Here is a 19,011-nt window from a genome sequence, read left to right as displayed (position 1 = left end):
GATCCCCAGTTATGTGCATGGTACTATTGAGCTGTAAGCGTTTTGATGGAAAACCAAAATATTCAAAAGCACATTTCAGGCTACAATGGGCTCCAAGTCTAATGGAGGAGAGATAACAGTGAGAGGGGTCAAAACGGACTAGGAGGTGGTACTTCCCCCACAATTTAGTGGTTAAGTAGTCACCTTCCAGCGCAGGAAGCGTGAGTTCAATCCCTGGTGGGTAAGCTAAGATCCCACATGCCTCACAGCTAAAAAACCAGAACATAAAGAAGGAAATAGTAACCCACTCCAGCGTTCTTGCCTGGGAAATCCCATGGACAGAGGAGCCTGGTGGGCTACAGCCCATGCGATCAAAAAGAGTCAGACATGACTTAGCAACTGAACGACAACAACTTGTCTTAAACCTGTCTCTCTCTTTATGTCTCCAAATGCCTGCTGCACTGTTCGTACCTTGTCTTCTTAAGCTAAAACCTGAACTTTTCCACTCCCCTTTCTCCCTTCCCTCTACCAATATTCTTTTCACAGTCACTTTAGCAGTATTTCCCAAATTCTGTCCCTTCTCTTAAATTTCAACGTCATTGCTTTGTCCTAGACTACATGAATGCTTTCCTTATCTAACCTAGTGGCCTCTCCAAAGCTCTCCTTACCGCCAGGTCATCTCCAGTCAACCCTGGAACATTAAGTCATATCAGTTATATACCTTGTTATTGGTCTGTTTTAGGACTTCCCTGGCAGTCCAGTGGTTAAGACTGCTTCCACTTCAGGGGGTGTGAGTTGGATCCCTGGTTGGGAAACTAAGATGCCACATGCCCTGGAGTCAAAAAACCAAACCATAAAGCAGAAGCAATATTGTAACAAATTCAATAAAGACTTTAAAAATGGTCCACATCAAAATCAAAAAGCAAACAAAACTGGCTAAGAGGAAAAAAGATTTCATGGAAGTCTAAACTTGTATATCTGGCTTTACTCATGTTTCCATCAGACATTTAACTCTTTTAGTATTTGTTGCAGTTAAAAACAAATAAAAGGACGTGTTCTTCAAGGATTTCCATTGTGGAGAGGTGTGCTGACCTCCAGTATGTCTAGTAACCTAGCCTAGAGATTATTATTTGGTGAACTGCAATAGCTTTGTAGGGAAAAAAGCAATGTTTCTCAAGTTCAATAGGAAAAAACTTAAATTCTGGGAACCCTATGTTAAATAATTCAGAAAGAATTCCCTCATATTTGCCATTTGTGAAAGATAAATGTCTTTGAGGTCAGATTCCTTGCCTCAGGAATTGAGGGGGGTGGTCCCCTTATTTTATACCCAAGCCCAGGAGTACTTCGAACTCATTTTCTTTGGGTCAAAATGCAGAAAATCATTATATGCCACAATGCGAACTAACATATCAACATCTACTGAATTAAAATAGAAGAAAACCCAAGCCATAAAGAACTCTCTTAAAAAAAAAAAATCTATCCATCTTAATGTAACATCCTTAAATTATTAATTACCAGCCTATACTGGTGGCTTTAAAATTAAATACCTGGAAAGCAGTTTTCAGTAAATTAAAAAGTGCTGTTGTCAAGCAAGCCTTAGGTGAACTTGTTTACATTGACTGGTCTGGGATTTCCTAATGGTAAAAGCACCAATTTGTTTACAATTGCATAATGGACTACACTCTCCTAGTGTTTAGCTTCCTGATTCTGCAGAACTATTGCAGCCTGTACCATGGATTGCCTAGGGGCTGGAAACCAGAACATGTACATAGTACTTTACACTGCTTTTTCCAGTACATTCTCACAATACATTCTTCTCCCAGCAATCAATGGGATAGACAAGACAAGGGTGGAGGTTATATCTCTTTTGACAAATGATAAAATGAAGACTACTATGTACTAATATATTTACATGTGTGAAGCACATTTTTAAAGTTGAAGTACAGTTGATATGCAATGTTGTGTTAGTTTCAGGTATACAGCAAAGTTCAATTATATATGATACATATATTATTTTTCAGATTATTTTCCATTATAGGTTATTATAGGGTATTGAATATAGTTCCCTGCACTCTATGGTAAATCCTTATTGTTTATTTTATATATAGTGTGTGTGTATGTTAGTCCCACACTCCTGATTTATCCTTCTTCCCACCTCTTTCCCCTTTGGTAACCGTACGTTTGTTTTCTGTGTGACTCTGTTTCTGTTTTGTATATAGCTTTGTTTGTATTATTTTCAGATCTTACATGTAAGTGGTATCATGTAATATTTATCTTTCTGTGTCTGGTTACTTCACTCAGTATGTTATTCTCTAGGTCCATCCACATTTCTGCAAATGGCAACTTTTATGGCTGAGTAATGTTCCAGTGTGTGATATAAACCAGTTATCTGTTGATGGGCAGCTGGATTGTTTCCATGTCTTAGCTATTGTAAATAATGCTGCAGTGAACATTGGGATGCGTGTGCATGTGTGTGTGTGCATGTGTCTTTTAAAATTAGAGCTTTCATCTTTTCTGGATATGTGCTCAGGAGTGAGATTGCTGGATCATATGGTAGTTCTATTTTTAGTTTTCTAAGGAACCTCTATACTGTTTCCATAATGGCTGCACCAATTTACATTCCCATCAACAGAGAAGCACATTACAAACATTAATATTTAATCTTCACAATGATTTCTGAAAGTAGTTGTAATTGTACCCAATTTATCAGGAGGGAAACTGAGGCTCGGGGAGATTCAATAACTTTCCCCAGGGCACATAGCTGGTGACAGGGTGGGAATTCAAAATATCACAAGGCACAGGCAGATGGCTGCTTGAAAGAGACCTGGACCTGGGTTTTTCAGACTTGAATAGATAAGAACAGCAGCTGACACTGGGGAGTGCTAGTGTGTGCCAGACAGGTGTATACAAGTGGAATCATTCGTGTTCACGTGGAACCATTAATTCAGGTATAGGCAGGTCAAGTCACTTTCTCAGTGCCATACAGTAAGGAAAGGTCATAGCCAGTTTCAAATCCAGAAAGGGAGTCTTTAGCTCATGCCTTTCATCATTATTTTGTTCAGAGATAAAGGCCTTGGTGCTTGATTGGTTGAATCTCTGGGTGTGTGTCTTTGTGGCATCCGTGATTAGGACTGGAAAGACGTGGTTTATCCTTGTCTGTCATGGATCGTTTTTGTCTCTTCTAGAAGGAAGAGGGAAATGGCAACCCACTCCACCACTCCAGTACTCTTGCCTGGAGAATCCCAGGGATGGGGGAGCCTGGTGGGCTGCCGTCCATGGGGTCGCACAGAGTCGGACATGACTGGGGCGACTTGGCAGCAGCAGAAGGGAGAGGAAGTTGTACCTAGGATTGTGTCTGAATTATTGTAGTTACCCAGAAGTTTTCAGCTAAGCACACTCTGTAGAGGAGCAGAAGAAAAGCATCTTCTAAAGGGGTTCACTTCATGGCCACAATTAAGGTGTCTCTATTGGCATCAGTGATACAGTGAGTAACATAAAAAGAAAGCAGGTGACTTGTTTTTTTGGTTTGGAAAAAGGAATCTAGTTTCTCAGGTTGCAACCAGATCAGAATAAATTACATGATCCCTGTTTTTAGTCTTCAGCATTTTCCTTGTTTGTACTTCACCTTCTGAGAAGGTAATGGCACTCCACTCCAGTACTCTTGCCTGGAAAATCCCATGGATGGAGGAGCCTGGTAGGCTGCAGTCCATGGGGTCACTAAGAGTCGGACACGACTGAGCGACTTCACTTTCACTTTCACTTTTCACTTTCATGCATTGGAGAAGGAAATGGCAACCCACTCCAGTGTTCTTGCCTGGAGAACCCCAGGGACGGGAGTCTGGTGGGCTGCTGTCTATGGGGTCACACAGAGTCAGACACGACTGAAGTGACTTAGCAGCATACTTCACCTTCAGCTCCCACCCCAATCCCAACTCTTAGCTTCCCTTAGTTTTGTGTTTGCTCGTGCTCAGTCATGTCGACTCCTTGCAACCCCATGGACTGTAGCCTGCCAGGCTCCTCTGTCCATGGGATTTTCCAGGCAAGAATACTGGAGTAGTCTGCCATTTCCTCCTCTAGGGGATCTTCCTGACCCAGGGATCGAACACGTTTCTCCTGCATTACAGGCAGATTCTTTACCACTGAGCCTCCAGGGAAGTTTCCTAAGGATTTTAATTTGGATGCTTTTGAGAAGGGTGGAGTTAGAGATCTTCTTACTGTCCTGATTCCAGCTTGACCTGCTCACCAGAGGACTCCTCCACCCCCTCCCCCAAAATGCTAATCAGCCCTCATGTTGTACGGATGATCTCAGGGGGCCCTGTAAGGACAGATTGACCTGATCCCTGACCCTCACTTGCCTTTTGCCCTGTAGCCTGGAGTCAGCACTAAGCATGGTGGGAGGGGACCTCTTCATTCCTTTTCCTCACTCAGCTCTGCCTGTCCCAAGGCCAAGTTAGAGAAACAGCATCTTTATTCTTATCCAAATCCTTCACTTTGATTTGATCACTTCACACCACAGTTCTTTCTAACTTGAATGTCTCCAAGATGATAGACCTCTGAGAATTAAAGTTCAAAGTGAATGGATAATCTCAGCAGAAAAAGTTGAGAGTAAACTGAAAATGAGATTGTCCCATCTACAATGCCTCAGCAGTCTCTTGTTTCTATGACACTGATAAGGATGGTCCTTGTGGATGAAAAAAAAAAAGAATGGGAAATATAGCAGTGACCACTGATGGAGCATCTGCTGCGTGTGTCAGCTGTTGCACTAAGTTCCTTCTAAACCTTGTCTTAACTGAAATCTCACAGCAATCCTGTAAGATGCCTCCTGTTACCTCTGATTTGAAAATTAAGAAACTGAGACTCAAAGAAGTAAAATCGATTGCTGAAAAATCACAGAATTGTTTGACTGCAAACCCATGTGTGTTCTGCAACTACAGCACATCAGCCTAATTTTGTGCCTGTGCAAACACTGAGGAGGTGTCAGGGGTGCCCTGCTTTCAAAATACATTGTAATTGCAGTGGGCAAGTCTAAATTACTGTGCGGAACACTTACTCTTTCAGTGGACATTGGCCAAGAGTCAAGAATTGATCAACCTTCACTGAATGTGCTTGCGGAGCCCTCCTAATGTGGAGCCCAGGGAGGAATTTATGTAGGGGCATAGCCTGGAGCGCCCCCTCCTCACACCAGCATCAAGAAGGGCAGGTTCCCCTCAGGGTTCTGGAGAGAGATCAACTGCTTGATGCTCAAAGGTGAGAATCTCAATGTCAAGTGAAAATTGAAAGTGAGAGATGTCTTTGAAATCTCAGTGGAACCCTTACTCAAGTTTTCTGGCAAAACCTGACTGAAACTAAATCAGGGTATTTTTGAAAAGCAAGATGCCCCGAGTGAACCAATTTTTAGTATAACTTATCTTGAGAACACTTAGTAACCCTCCTGATACCAATTACTCTGAGTACCGTGCCTGGAGAGGCCGCTCTAGACCTTTGATACTAAGCCCCACATAAGTTATTAAGGCTGTTAGGATCCTACTCGGAGAAGGCAATGGCACCCCACTCCAGTACTCTTGCCTGGAAAATCCAATGGACGGAGGAGCCTGGTGGGCTGCAGTCCATGGGGTCCCGAAGAGTCAGACATGACTGAAGTGACTTAGCAGCAGCAGGATCCTATTTCCCCGACCAAGGATGGAACCTGTTCTCCCCTTGCAGTGGAAGCTCAGAGTCTTAACCACCAGACCGTCAGGGAATTCCCTAGAGAGTTACTTTAAAAAGCACATAAAGAGTGCATTTTTCTTTGTTGTCTTAGATGCTCCCCGTACAGTAAGAGTCTATGTGGTGTCTATGTGGTTCCTATGGGTTTTTTTTTTTTTTTTTTTGCATTGGGATATATCCAGTTAACAATGTTGTGATAATTTTAGGTGAACAGCGAAGGAACTCAGCCATGTACATGCATCCATTCTCCCCCAAACTCCTCTCCCATCCAGACTGCCACGTAACATTGAGCAGAGTTCCCTGTGCTGTATAGTAGGTCCTTGTCAGTTATCTTTTTTTTTTAATAATTTTTTAAAATGTATTTTTGGTGTGCTGGATCTTTATTGCTGCTCAGGCTACTCTCTAATTGTAGTGTGCAGGCTTCTCATCGCAGTGGCTTCTCTTGTGGCCAGGCACAGGTTCTAAGGTGTGCAGGTTTCAGTAGCTGCAGCTCCCAGGCCAGGATCTAGAGCACAGGCTTAATAGTTGCAGTACATGGGCTTTGTTGCTCCATGGCACATGGGACCTTCCCGGATCAGGCATCAAACTCATGCCTCCTGCATTGGCAAGTGGATTCTTTACCACTGAGCCCCCAGGGAAGCCCTGGTTATCCATTTAAAATATAGCAGTGTGTACATGTCCATCCCCAACTCCTTATCTCCTCCCCTCACCTTCCCCCTGCCACACCTTTGCAACCATAAGCTCATGCTCAAAGTCTGTAAGTCTGTTTCTGTGTTGTTGTTTAATTCTCTCTCTTTTAAAACAAGTTTTATTTATTTACTTATTGGCTGCATCCTGTGGCACGTGGATCTTAGCTCCTAGATCAGAGATCGAATGCACACCCCCTGCATTGGAAGCAGTCGTCTTAACCAATGGGCCACCAGGGAAGTCCAGCTTCCATGGTTTCTAATACTTAGGAAGGTATGTTAATTCCTAGAGACCATCTGGAAACTTAATGTGAAGACCCTTAGAAATTACTGTAGTTTAATTTTCTAGGAGTCATTCCACCAAGACAAGAACCTAGTTTTTAGAGACAATAACCCTGTGGGCTGGGAAACAGGTGCCTAGCATCCCTAGGAGAGATGAAGAAGCTACCCAGACCCATAACAGTCACAAAGCACTGGGATTGACTGTATAGTAATCCCTGGACTTTTATGTGACCAAGAAGTCACTCTGATATTGTCTTTCTCTAACTTTGGTTTCCATTTGACCTATTAAAGCCTGCATAGTCTAGCTTTGGGGGCCTTATTTCCACTGAAGCCATAGTAGAATAGTAGACACTATTTGGCACAACTCCAGTTTGTTTACAGAACAGAGGATTTTGACATTGTGCTACCTCTAATAAGCTCTTCTTTCTGCTTGACTGCTTGGCTGAAATCACTCAGAAGAGAAAAGAAGAAACCATTGACATTTGCTGTCCAGTTATCAGAAGTCAGGCCATGCATGAATGCTTCACCTGTATTATTCAACTTCTGTCTCACAATAACCAGGTAAAGAAATTTAAGCACGTTGAGGTTGGGTATTCTGCATCAAGTCACCCCATTTGAAAAGTGCAAATGCATTCAGCTCATTGCCATCTGATTCCAAATAGCAGGATTGAAAACAAATGATTTTACTCTCAGTCAGTTCAGTTCAGTCACTCAGTCCTGTCCGACTCTTTGCGACCCCATGAATCACAGCACGCCAGGCATCCCTGTCCATCACCAACTCCCGGAATCCACCCAAACTCATGTGCATCGAGTTGGTGATGCAATCTAGCCATCTCATCCTCTGTCATCCCCTTCTCCTCCTGACAATCACTCCCAGCATCAGTGTCTTTTCCAATGAGTCAACTCTTCACATGAGGTGGCCAAAGTATTGGAGTTTCAGCCTCAGCATCAGTCCTTCCAATAAACACCCAGGACTGATCTCCTTTAGAATGGACTGGTTGGCTCTCCTTGCAGTCCAAGGGACTCTCAAGAGTCTTCTCCAACACCACAGTTCAAAAGCATCAATTCTTCGGCACTCAGCTTTCTTCACAGTCCAACTCTCACATCCATACATGACCACTGGGAAAACCATAGCCTTGACTAGATGGACCTTTGTTGGCAAAGTAATATCTCTGCTTTTTAATATGCTGTCTAGGTTGGTCATAACTTTTCTTCCAAGGAGTAAGTGTCTTTTAATTTCATAGCTGCAAGCACTATCTGCAGTGATTTTGGAGCCCCCACTGTTTCCCCTGTTTCCCCATCTATTTCCCATGAAGTGATGGGACCAGATGCCATGATCTTCATTTTCTGAATGTTGAGTTTTAAGCCAACTTTTCCACTCTCCACTTTCACCTTCATCAAGAAGCTTTTTAGTTCGTCTTCACTTTCTGCCATAAGGGTGGTATCATCTGCATATCTGAGGTTATTGATATTTCTCCCGGCAATCTTGATTCCAGCTTGTGCTTCTTCCAGCCTAGCGTTTCTCATGATGTACTCTGCACAGAAGTTAAATAAGCAGGGTGACAATATACAGCCTTGACGTACTCCTTTTCCTATTTGGAACCAGTCTGTTGTTCCATGTCCAGTTCTAACTGCTGCTTCCTGACCTGCATATAGGTTTCTCAAGAGGCAGGTCAGGTGGTCTGGTATTCCCATCTCTTTCAGAATTTTCCATAGTTTATTGTGATCCACACAGTCAAAGGCTTTGGCATAGTCAATAAAGCAGAAATAGATGCTTTTCTGGAACTCTCTTGCTTTTTTGATGAGCCAGCAGATGTTGGCAATTTGGTCTCTGGTTCCTCTGCCTTTTCTAAAACCAGCTTGAATATCTGGAAGTTCATGGTTCATGTATTGCTGAAGCCTGGCTTGGAGAATTTTGAGCATTACTTTACTAGTGTGTGAGATGAGTGCAATTGTGTGGTAGTTTGAGCATTCTTTGGCATTGCCTTTCTTTGGGATTGGAATGAAAACTGACCTTTTCCAGTCCTGTGGCCACTGCTGGGTTCTCCAAATTTGCTGACATATTGAGTGCGGCACTTTCACAGCATCATCTTCCAGGATTTGAAAGAGCTCAACTGGAATTCCATCACCTCCACTAGCTTTGTTCATAGTGATGCTTTCTAAGGCCCACCTGACTTCACATTCCAGGTAGTTAGTTCTAAATAGAAACACTTTAATATTGAATTGAACGAAGTTCAAATTTTTCTTTAATACATAGCAACTGCATGCTAGGTTTTAAAATTGGCAGGGATCCAAGTTCATTGGTCTGCCTTTCCCTATTTGTAACTATATGTGATACTTACTGTTTCTCATAGCACTCTTTCCATCTCACCTGCTTTGGGTGTCTATTTCCTACCGCTGAACCTTAAAATTCACTAGACTCTCTCTGCTGAGGACCCATAGCAAACTCCAGGGCCAGACAGTGTCCTTGACATATCACTCTATGCACAAGTATTTTTCATCTCACTGCACCCCACCCCCCACCTCAGTGTTCCCAAGAACGGTTATTTCTATTATTGGTCCATTTGAAGGATTATCATTTAATCACATAATAGAATATATCCACAGAGTTGTGCATTTTAACTAGAAATATACTTACCTCTAGAAGCTCTACAATCTGTTTTAAAGAATCTACATCTTTAGAAAGCACTTTTCATTTTCATGCATTGGAGAAGGAAATTGCAACCCACTCCAGTGTTCTTGCCTGGAGAATCCCAGGGACGGGGGAGCCTGGTGGGCTGCTGTCTATGGGGTCGCACAGAGTTGGACACAACTGAAGTGACTTAGCAGCAGCAGCAGAAAACATAGGGATGTATGGGATATTAGTGATTGACTTTGTTTATTCAACATGCAGTAGGGAGCAACCTACTGTATCAGGTACTGTGTTAGATGCTCAGGTTCTTAGTATAAGAAGTAAGGGTGGTCCTCAGTCTTAGAGAAATCAGTTAAGTAGGTACAAGGATAGTGAATACATGTGTTATAACATTGTTGAAGGCTGGAGAAGTAGCAATAATGTGCTCACAGCTCACTTCCTAACTCATGTCATGTTATACTGCCAAGGTGTTAATTTCTACCCTCAGTAGCCTTCTAGCCAAATTGGTAGTCTTGCTTTGTGCTAAGTCCTGTCCACAATAGTGACAAAATGGCTTGATTTTTAAATGTTCAGAGTCTTAGAAAAGCTCAATCTTCCAAGACTGAACCAGGAAGAAATAGAAATTATGAAAAACCCAATTACAAGCATTGAAATTGAAGCTGTGATAAAAAAATCTCCCAAAAAACCAAAGCCCAGGACCAGATGGCTTCACAGGAAAATTCTATCAAACATTTAGAGAAGAGCTAATGCCTATCCTTCTAAAACTCTTTCAAAAAATTGAACAGGAAGGAACACTTCTAAATTAATTCTACGAGGCCACCATCACCCTGATACTAAAATCAGACAAAGACAACACAAAAAAAGAAAACTATAGGCCAATATCACTGATGAACATAGATGCAAAAGTCCTCAACAAAATTATAGCAAGCAGAATTCAGCAGCACATCAGAAAGCACACACCATGATCAAGTTAGGTTTATTTTAGGGAGGCAAGGATTCTTCTGTATATGGAAATCAATCAATGTGATATACCATTTAAAAAAATTGAAAGATAAAAACCGTATGATCATCTCAATAGATGCAGAAAAAGCCTTTGACAAAATTCAGCACCTATTTATGATTAAAACTCTTCAAAAAATGGGCATAGAAGGAACCTACCTCAACATAGTAAAGGCCTATATGATAAGCCTATAACAAACATGATTCTCAATGGTGAAAAAGTGAAAGCATCCCCCTAAGATCAGGAACAAGACAAGTGTGTCCACTTTTGCCACTATTATTCAACATAGTTCAAGAAGTTCTAGCTTCAGCAATCAGAGAAGAAAAAGAAATAAAAGGAATCCAGATCAGAAAACAAGAAGTAAACTTTCACTATTTGCAGATGACATGATACTGTCCATAGAAAACCCTAAAGATAGTATCAGAAAATTACTAGAGCTAATCAGTGAATTTAGCAAAGTTGCAGGATACAAAATCAATACACGGAAATCACTTGCATTTCTATATACTAACAATGAAAAATCAGAAAGAGTAATTAAGGAATCAATCCCATTCACCATTGCAACAAAAAGAATTAAATATCTAGGAATAAACTTACCTAAGGAGATGAAAGAACTGTACACAGAAAATTATAAGACAATAATGAAATAAAGAAATCAAAGATGACATAAACGGAGGGATATTCCATGTTCCTGAGTAGGAAGAATCAATATTGTGAAAATGACTATACTACTGAATTCAATCTACAGATTCAATGTGATCCCTATCAAATTACCAATGGCATTTTCCACAGAACTAGAACAAAAAAATTTTACAATTTATATGGAAACACAAAAGACCCCGAATAGCCAAAGCAGCCTTGAGAAAGAAGGATGGAGCCAGAGGAATCAAGCTTCCTGACTTCAGATTGTACTACAAAGCTACAGTCATCAAGACAGTATGGTCCTGGCACAAAAGCAGAAATATAGACCAATGGAACAAGATAGAAAGCTGAGAAATAAACCCATGCACCTATGGGTAACTTATCTTTGACAAAGGAGGCAAGAATATACAATGGGGCAAAGATAGCCTCTTCAATAAATGGTGCTGGGAAAACTGGACAGTTACATGTAAAAAAATGAAATTAGAGCACTTCCTAATGCCATACACAAAGATAAACTCAGAATGGATTAAAGATCTAAATGTAAGACCAGAGACTATAAAACTCTCATAGGAAAACATAGGCAGAACACTCAATGACATAAATCAAAGCAAGATCCCCTATGACCCACCTCCTAGAGTAACAGAAATAAAAACAAAAGTAAACAAGTGGTACCTGATTAAACATAAAAGCTTTTGCATAGCAAAGGAAACTATAAGCAAAGTGAAAAGAAAACCCTCAGAATGGGAGAAAATAAATAGCAAATTTTTGAAATTTTGAAAGAACTGACAAAGGATTAATTTCCAAAATATACAAGCAGCTGATACAACTCAATACCAGAAAAACAAACAACCCAATCAAAAAGTGGGAAAAAGACCTAAACAGACATTTCTCCAAAGAAGACATACAGATGGCTGACAAACACATGAAAAGATGCTCAACATCACTCATTATTAGAGAAATGCCAATCAAAACTACAGTGAGGTATCATCTCACACCGGTCAGAATGGCCCTCATCCAAAAGTCTACAAACAAAAAATGCTGGAGAGGATGTGGAGAAAAGGGAACACTCTTGCACTGTTGGTGGGGATGTAAATTGATACAGCCACTATGAAAGACAGTATGGAGATTCCTTAAAAAACTAGGAACAAAACCACCATGCTGCTGCTGCTGCTAAGTCACTTCAGTCGCGTCTGATTCTGTGCGACCCCATAGACGGCAGCCCACCCCGTCCCTGGGATTCTCCAGGCAAGAACACTGGAGTGGGTTGCCATTTCCTTCTCCAGTGCATGAAAGTGAAAAGTGAAAGTGAAGTCGCTCAGTCATATCCAACTCTTCTCGACCCTATGGACTTCAGCCTACCAGGCTCTTCCATCCATGGGGTTTTCCAGGCAAGAGTACTGGAGTGGGGTGCCATCGCCTTCTCCGGCAATGAGAAGCTAGCTCATCCCAACTAGAGAAAAGTCCAAGCAGCAAGGAAGCCCCAGGACAGCCAAAAAATAAAACTGTATTTAAAAATTATGATAAAATTCAACTACAATTTATTTTATGATCTTGCAATTAGCATTAGGTTGACTGGACCCTTAACTACATCTAAGGTCTAAGCTATGGAGGAAAAACTATGACAAATCTAGACAGCGTATTAAAAAACAGACACATCACTTGGCTGACAAAGGTCCGTCTAGTCAAAGCTATGCTTTTTCCAGTAGTCATGTATGGATGTGACAGTTGGACCATAAAGAAAGCAGAGAGCTGAAGAAAGGATGCTTTCAAACTGTGGTGCTGGAGAAGATTCTTGAAAGTCCCTCGGATAGTCAATCCTAAAGGAAATCAACCCTGAATATTCACTGGAAGGATTGATGCTGAAGCTGAAGCTCCAATACTATGGCCACCTGATGCGAAGAGTCAACTCACTGAAAAAGACCCTGATGCTGGGAAAGACTGAGGGCAAGAGGAGAAGCAGGTGACAGAGGATAAGATGGTTAGATATTATCACTGACTCAACTGACACGAATCTGAGCAAACTCCGGGAGATAGTGAAGGATAGGGAAGCCTGGTGTGCTGCAGACCATGAGGTCACAAAGTGTTGGACAAGACTTAACGACCAAATAACAACAATAAAGAACTACTGAAGCAAAGTAAGTTACATATTGCTGATATCCCACTGATAGCTCTTTATTATTAATTGGCTGAATCTTTTCTAATCTTTTTATTTCTAACACTTTGTTTAAAGTTCTTTGTCTTATCACTTTCATCATGAGCATTTCATTCTGAATTATCTGACATCTTTTGGATATCTGATAAAACAATTATCAAAACACAACTCCAACTTACTCAAGACAACAGAAATCATTCCTTTTATGACGTGATTGTTAGTTCCTCATGATTCAACCATTTTCAGAAAGTTCTCCCGTTTTCCACCAGCTTTCCATCATTTGACAAAAGACCTCAAGCCCTTACCCAAGTGTGGTCAGGGCTGCAAGAAACAGAGCGGCACTAGCAATCCTAATATCCTCTTCACTCTGAGACTATGAAAACTTTAGGTAGCCACACTGAGCTTAGCGGTGAATAGAAACACTTAGTTTTTCTGCATATTCCACCCCATCTTAAATAAAAACATATTTAAATAAAAACACTTCATCTTAAAAACATAACTGGTTTTGTAGAGCCAATTACACAACTGATTGAATTTAACTGCTGCTCTGTTGATGTTTACTCTTCAATTTTAAATTTGTGATAGGTTTAAACCCTATTCATCTTACACCTAAGAAAAGTTGCTTTTTTTCTTCACTGCCATTTTTGAACAAGGAAGCTTTTAAGAACATTTATTCCTTTCAAAGAGATTCTATTACTATACCTTCTACAATCGTGGACATGATATATAAAGCAATCAACTAAGACCAGAATTCTTTTTTTTTTCTTTTTCTGTTAAACCTTCATTTTATTGTTTCTGCTAAAACTTCTGAAATGAAGTTAGAACTAAGGAAATTCGAAAGTGTCACATTTATAGGTGAGTAAATAAACTTCCATTACTACCACCTCTTGGCTCTGTAACAGCTCTGAAGTTTCTTATATCACTGACAATCTGTTTCCTTTCCTTGAATCACAACTTGTGTTTTTAAATAATATTCAAATGTTTTTTACTCTCCTTTGTTCTCAAGTTCCTAAATTCTCAAGCACAGATATATTTTATTTTCCTGACATAAAATAATGCACCTACTTCTATCAGAATTATTTCTTCAAAACAAGGTATGGAATTGCATTCTCATGATTCCAGGTACAAGTTCCAACATACAAATATCAACAAAATCCATTACCATTTGCATTGAAAGGACAACGTCAGACCCTAACAGTGTCTAAGGTTTTCTATAGAAACTAATCTTCCCTCTTCCATATTCCCATAGTCCTTCATTTATACCTCTATTACAAAACCAATATTCTACCTTGTAATCAAATAGATATACATATTCTACTAGAGAAGAGCTTACTTGAGGCAAAATGCTTCTCTGTTCTTCTCTGAATGTATCATCAGTCTAACAATGCTCATACTTTAAAAACATTTGTGGTATTGTATTAAATTCATTAGCGCCAAAAAGATTTGATTAGAAGAAGTATGAGATTCCCAGAAATTCATAATGTAAACAGTTTTACATCCATAACTATTTCTCAAATAGAGCAACATCAGGCTTTGCAATGGATTTAACCTTAGCTTCACAATAATTTGACATATGTTATCCATTCTAAGGTACAACTTTACATTTCATCATGTCTGAAATTTAGAAGATTCTTAAAACTACATGGAATGTTACATGTAATTTGTGTGTGTGTGTCCATTCACTCAGTTCTGTTTGACTCTTTGCAACCCCATGGACTGTAGCTTGCCAGGCTTCTCTGTCCATGGAATTTTCCAGGCAAGAATTCTGGAACAGTGAATCTTCCTGACTCAGAGATTGAAACTCCATTTCTCCTGCCAATGCAGGAGACAACTGTGCAACCTGGGAAGCCTACACATACTTTAGAAATATTTTAAAATTCTTAGGTATATATAAAATAATGGTGAGTCTTATGATGGAAGGTATTTCATAGTAGCAGTGCACTTTAACAGTGGATGCTTCATTTCACTAAGCTTCAATTTCCTACAATGTAAATGAGACTCAAAATACCTATATCTCAGCATATAAAAGATGTGGTCAAAGAAACTATACCTTTTTAAAGAAAAGGATCAAATGAAAGATTAAAATGAACTGTAAAAAAACTATCTGATAAGCATTAACTGTAATCATGCCTAATAAAGCTCTTGCCACCTACCAAGAGTCTAATTAAAGATAGCAACTTACTTAGTCATCATCATCATCAACAATAGCAAAATCACCATGATCTTGCTTAACAGGGAACTGAGAGGAAAAAAAGTTTCACACTGTAATATTGAAACACCATGTCTTCTGTCCTCTAATTCCTTCCAGAATGCTGAAAATAATTTCCATAATTTCTCAACAGATATATAAGCTGCCAGAGCACATTTCGAGATTACAAAAAAAACAGAACAAACAAAAACTGTAAAGGTCTTGAAAAGACTCATCTTCCGAGTAACAACCAGCTGAAGAAAAATCACCAAGTGACAGACAGTAGACAGAGGTAACAATAAAGACCACAAGATGGGGTTATCAACCTTTTGAGGCTGCTGCTGTTCCAGGAGTTGCTATCTGAGATGTTCAAGATTTTGCTGCTGCAGTTGTTCTGCTATCTGAGGAAATGACCCAGCAATTCCACTCCTAGGCATATACCCTGAGGAAACCAAAATTGAAAGAGACACATGTATCCCATTGTTCACTGCAGTGCTATTTACAATAGCTAGAATGTGGAAGCAACCTAGATGTCCATGGGCATATGAATGGATAAAGAAGTTGTGGTATATATACACAATGGAGTATTACTCAGCCATAAAAAGGAATGCATTTGAGTCAGTTCTAATGAGGTGAATGAACCTAGAACCTATTATACAGAGTGAAGTGAGTCAGAAAGAGAAAGAGAAATACCATATTCTAACACATATATACGGAATCTAGAAAAATGGTACTGAAGAATTTATTTACAGGGCAACAATGGAGAAACAGACATAGAGAATAGACTTATGGACATGGGGAGACGGGAGGAGAGGGTGAGATGTATGGAAAGAGTACCATATGTAAAATAGATAGCCAACAGGAATTTGCTGTATGGCTCAGGAAATTCAAACAGGGGCTCTGTATCAACCTAGAGGAGTGAGATGGGGAGGGAGATGGGAGGGAGTTTCAAAAGGGAGGGGATATACGTATACCTATGGCTGATTCATGTTGAGGTTTGACAGAAAACAGCAAAATTTTGTAAAGCAATTATCCTTCAATAAAAAATTAATTAAAGAAAACAGAATAGTGCTCCTTCATTCTTTCTTTTAAACTTTTTCTTTTATATTGGGCTTTAACTGATTATACACCAATACAAACCAGAGGTCAAATTGCCAATATCTGTTGGATCATAGAAAAAGCAAGAGAGTTCCAGAAAAACATCTACTTCTGCTTTATTGACTATGCCAAAGCCTTTGACTGTGTGGATCACAACAAACTGTGGAAAATTCTGAAAGAGATGGGAATATGGACCACCTGACCTGCCTTCTGAGAAATCTGTATGCAGGTCAAGAAACAACAGTTAGAACTGGACATGGAACAACAGACTGGTTCCAGATCAGGAAAGGAGTACGTCAAGGCTGTATATTGTCACCCTGCTTATTTAACTTATATGCAGAGTACATCATGCAAAACGCTGAACTGAATGAAGCACGAGCTGGAATCAAGATTGCTGGGAGAAATGTCAATAATCTCAGATACACAGATGACACCACATTTATGGCAAAAAAGCGAAGAAGATCTAAAGAGCCTCTTGATCAAAGTGAAAGAAGAGAGTGAAAAAGTTGGCTTAAAACTCAGCACTCAAAAAACGAAGATCATGGCATTTTGGTCCCATCACTTCATGGTAAATAGATGGGGAAACAATGAAAACCGTGACAGAATATATTTTGGGGGGCTCCAAAATCACTGCAGATGGTGACTGCAGCCATGAAATTAAAAGATGCTTGCTCCTTGGAAGAAAAGCTATGACCAACCTAGACAGCATATTAAAAAGGAGAGATATTACTTTGCCAAAGGTCCATCTAGTCAAAGCTATGGTTTTTCCAGTAGTCATGTATGGATGTGAGATGGACCATAAAGAAAGCTGAGCGCCAAAGAATTGATGCTTTTGAGCTGTGGTGTTGGAGAAGACTCTTGAGAGTCCCTTGGACTGCAAGGACATCCAACAAGTCCATCCTAAAGGAACTCAGTCCTCAATATTTATCAGAAGAACAGATGCTGAAGCTGAAATTCCAATACCTTGGCCACCTTATTTGAAGAACTGACTCATTTGAAAAGACCCTGATGCTGGGAAAGATTGAAGGCTGGAGGAGAAGGGGACAGCAGAGGATGAGATGGTTGAATGGCTTCATGACTCGATGGACATGAGTTTGAGTAAGTTCCAGGAGTTGGTGATGGACAGGGAAGCCTGGTGTGCTGTGCTGCAGACCATGGGGTTGCAAAGCGTCGGACACGACTGAGCGACTGAACTGAACTGATAACTTATTTAACAATGTTGTGATAGTTTCAGGTGAACAGTGAAGGGAATCAGCTATATATATACATGTATCCATTCTTCCCCAAACTCCCCTCCCATCTAGGCTGAGGAATGGCTTGATTTAAATTTTGTTTTCTGCAAAGTGGAGTCTACAATCTCAAAGTTAAATTTTCCTAGTTCTCATATGGTTTTGTTCATCTCGAGGTGGTCAGTTGGCCAAGAGAAGATGGTTGTTTCCTTCACTGGTTCAGGCTGACAGATTCTTACTTAACCAAATACCATTTCTAGTTCTTCAGAATACAAGGGAATTCCAGCATCACTGGGAGAGGCCTCAGGAAGGCACAAAAACACAATGCTGCAACTGCTGTCACCCATTCCAGAGAGTCCAGGGTCATGGTCTGGCTTCATACTCTCTGGTCTCACAGATACACTCGGTGGACTTTTACCAGTGAGCCTCCTCCAAGTAATGAGAGCATCACAGGAAAAAACCCCACTGTTCTATTGCTGAATGATTTAGACAAGTTGCCCAGGGAGAGTGCCACTTTAGAAGGGTATGGCCTTTCTCTTCCTCTTCTAGTCATCAACATAAGGAAACTCAGTGCCTAAAAAGACTCCTTGACAAACAAGTAGTAATTGGTAACTGTTATTATTTTTCATCCCTACAAAAATAAGATCACAAGTCATATATGGCTCGTCATCTCTCATGCACATCCTATAGCCACTGATTCTAATTTTTAAAATGTACCAATTTTATTAGTCTTATTTCTTCAGTCTTTTATGTATATAGATGGGTGTGAATTATCATTTATCTACTGCTTGAAAATTTTATAGTCTATTTAGTCAATGTAATATAACTTTATTTTCGCTTTAAAAATTTAATCTTATGAGATGCCTGTTGACATTTAAAATTGTTCTATTCAGTTCCTTTATCTCTGTACCCTGTGGAGTCTGTTTATTGACTACAGATGTTAAGCACTTTGTTAAGGAACAGACAGCTGCAAGATAAAATATGTACTTCACCTGAGTGGTGGCATAGAAACCAGCATGTGGCTGAATCTATAAGAACTCCAATGGAAAGTATGTTTACAAGTTTAAAGGGCATACTCACAATCTACAGATTGGATTGGAGTGACTGCGAGATTGTTTCAGGATTGTAAGATTTCCACGTAAAAGAAGTTAATAAAAGGCGTATTAGGGTAAGTCTCTTATAATTGTGATTTTGAACAAGCTACTTTAAGTTATACAATAGCATGAACTGACAAGAAAAAAATAAATAGAGGGGCATCAGGATTGTAGGGGCTCAGAGCCCAAAACAACTTTGCAAGGCAGTCATAAAGATGAAACTCTGCATGTCCCTGCAACCAGAAGTCCAGCAAGAATTAGCCCAGAGACAAAACAGAAAAAGCCTGTTTTTCGTTGATTTCAATACACTAAAGGCAATAGCT

The 19,011-nt window shown here is 40.1% G+C and overlaps 1 long non-coding RNA gene across 5 annotated transcripts; it reads left to right on the top strand.

Moving 5' to 3' along the window:
• The first annotated feature begins 3,757 nt into the window (after positions 1-3,757).
• LOC147366037 (uncharacterized) lies at positions 3,758-16,333 on the top strand. 5 transcript variants are annotated; one of them, XR_015133167.1, is made up of 5 exons: positions 3,947-5,226; positions 6,540-6,645; positions 7,110-7,214; positions 13,898-13,934; positions 15,422-15,730. It is a non-coding gene; the product is annotated as an uncharacterized LOC147366037 (long non-coding RNA). The 5 variants fall into 5 exon arrangements; XR_015133171.1 differs by lacking the exon at positions 13,898-13,934 and having other exon boundaries at positions 3,760-5,226; positions 15,422-16,333; XR_015133168.1 differs by lacking the exon at positions 6,540-6,645 and having other exon boundaries at positions 4,636-5,226.
• Positions 16,334-19,011: the final 2,678 nt, after the last annotated feature.

The sequence above is a fragment of the Bos grunniens genome, chromosome 9 (genome assembly GCF_055505025.1).
Source record: "Bos grunniens cultivar Pamir isolate PY7600 chromosome 9, Bosgru_T2T1.0, whole genome shotgun sequence".
NCBI lineage: Eukaryota > Metazoa > Chordata > Mammalia > Artiodactyla > Bovidae > Bos > Bos grunniens.
The sequence above is the reverse complement of the archived record's forward strand: the minus strand, read 5'-3'. Positions and strand labels throughout refer to the sequence as shown.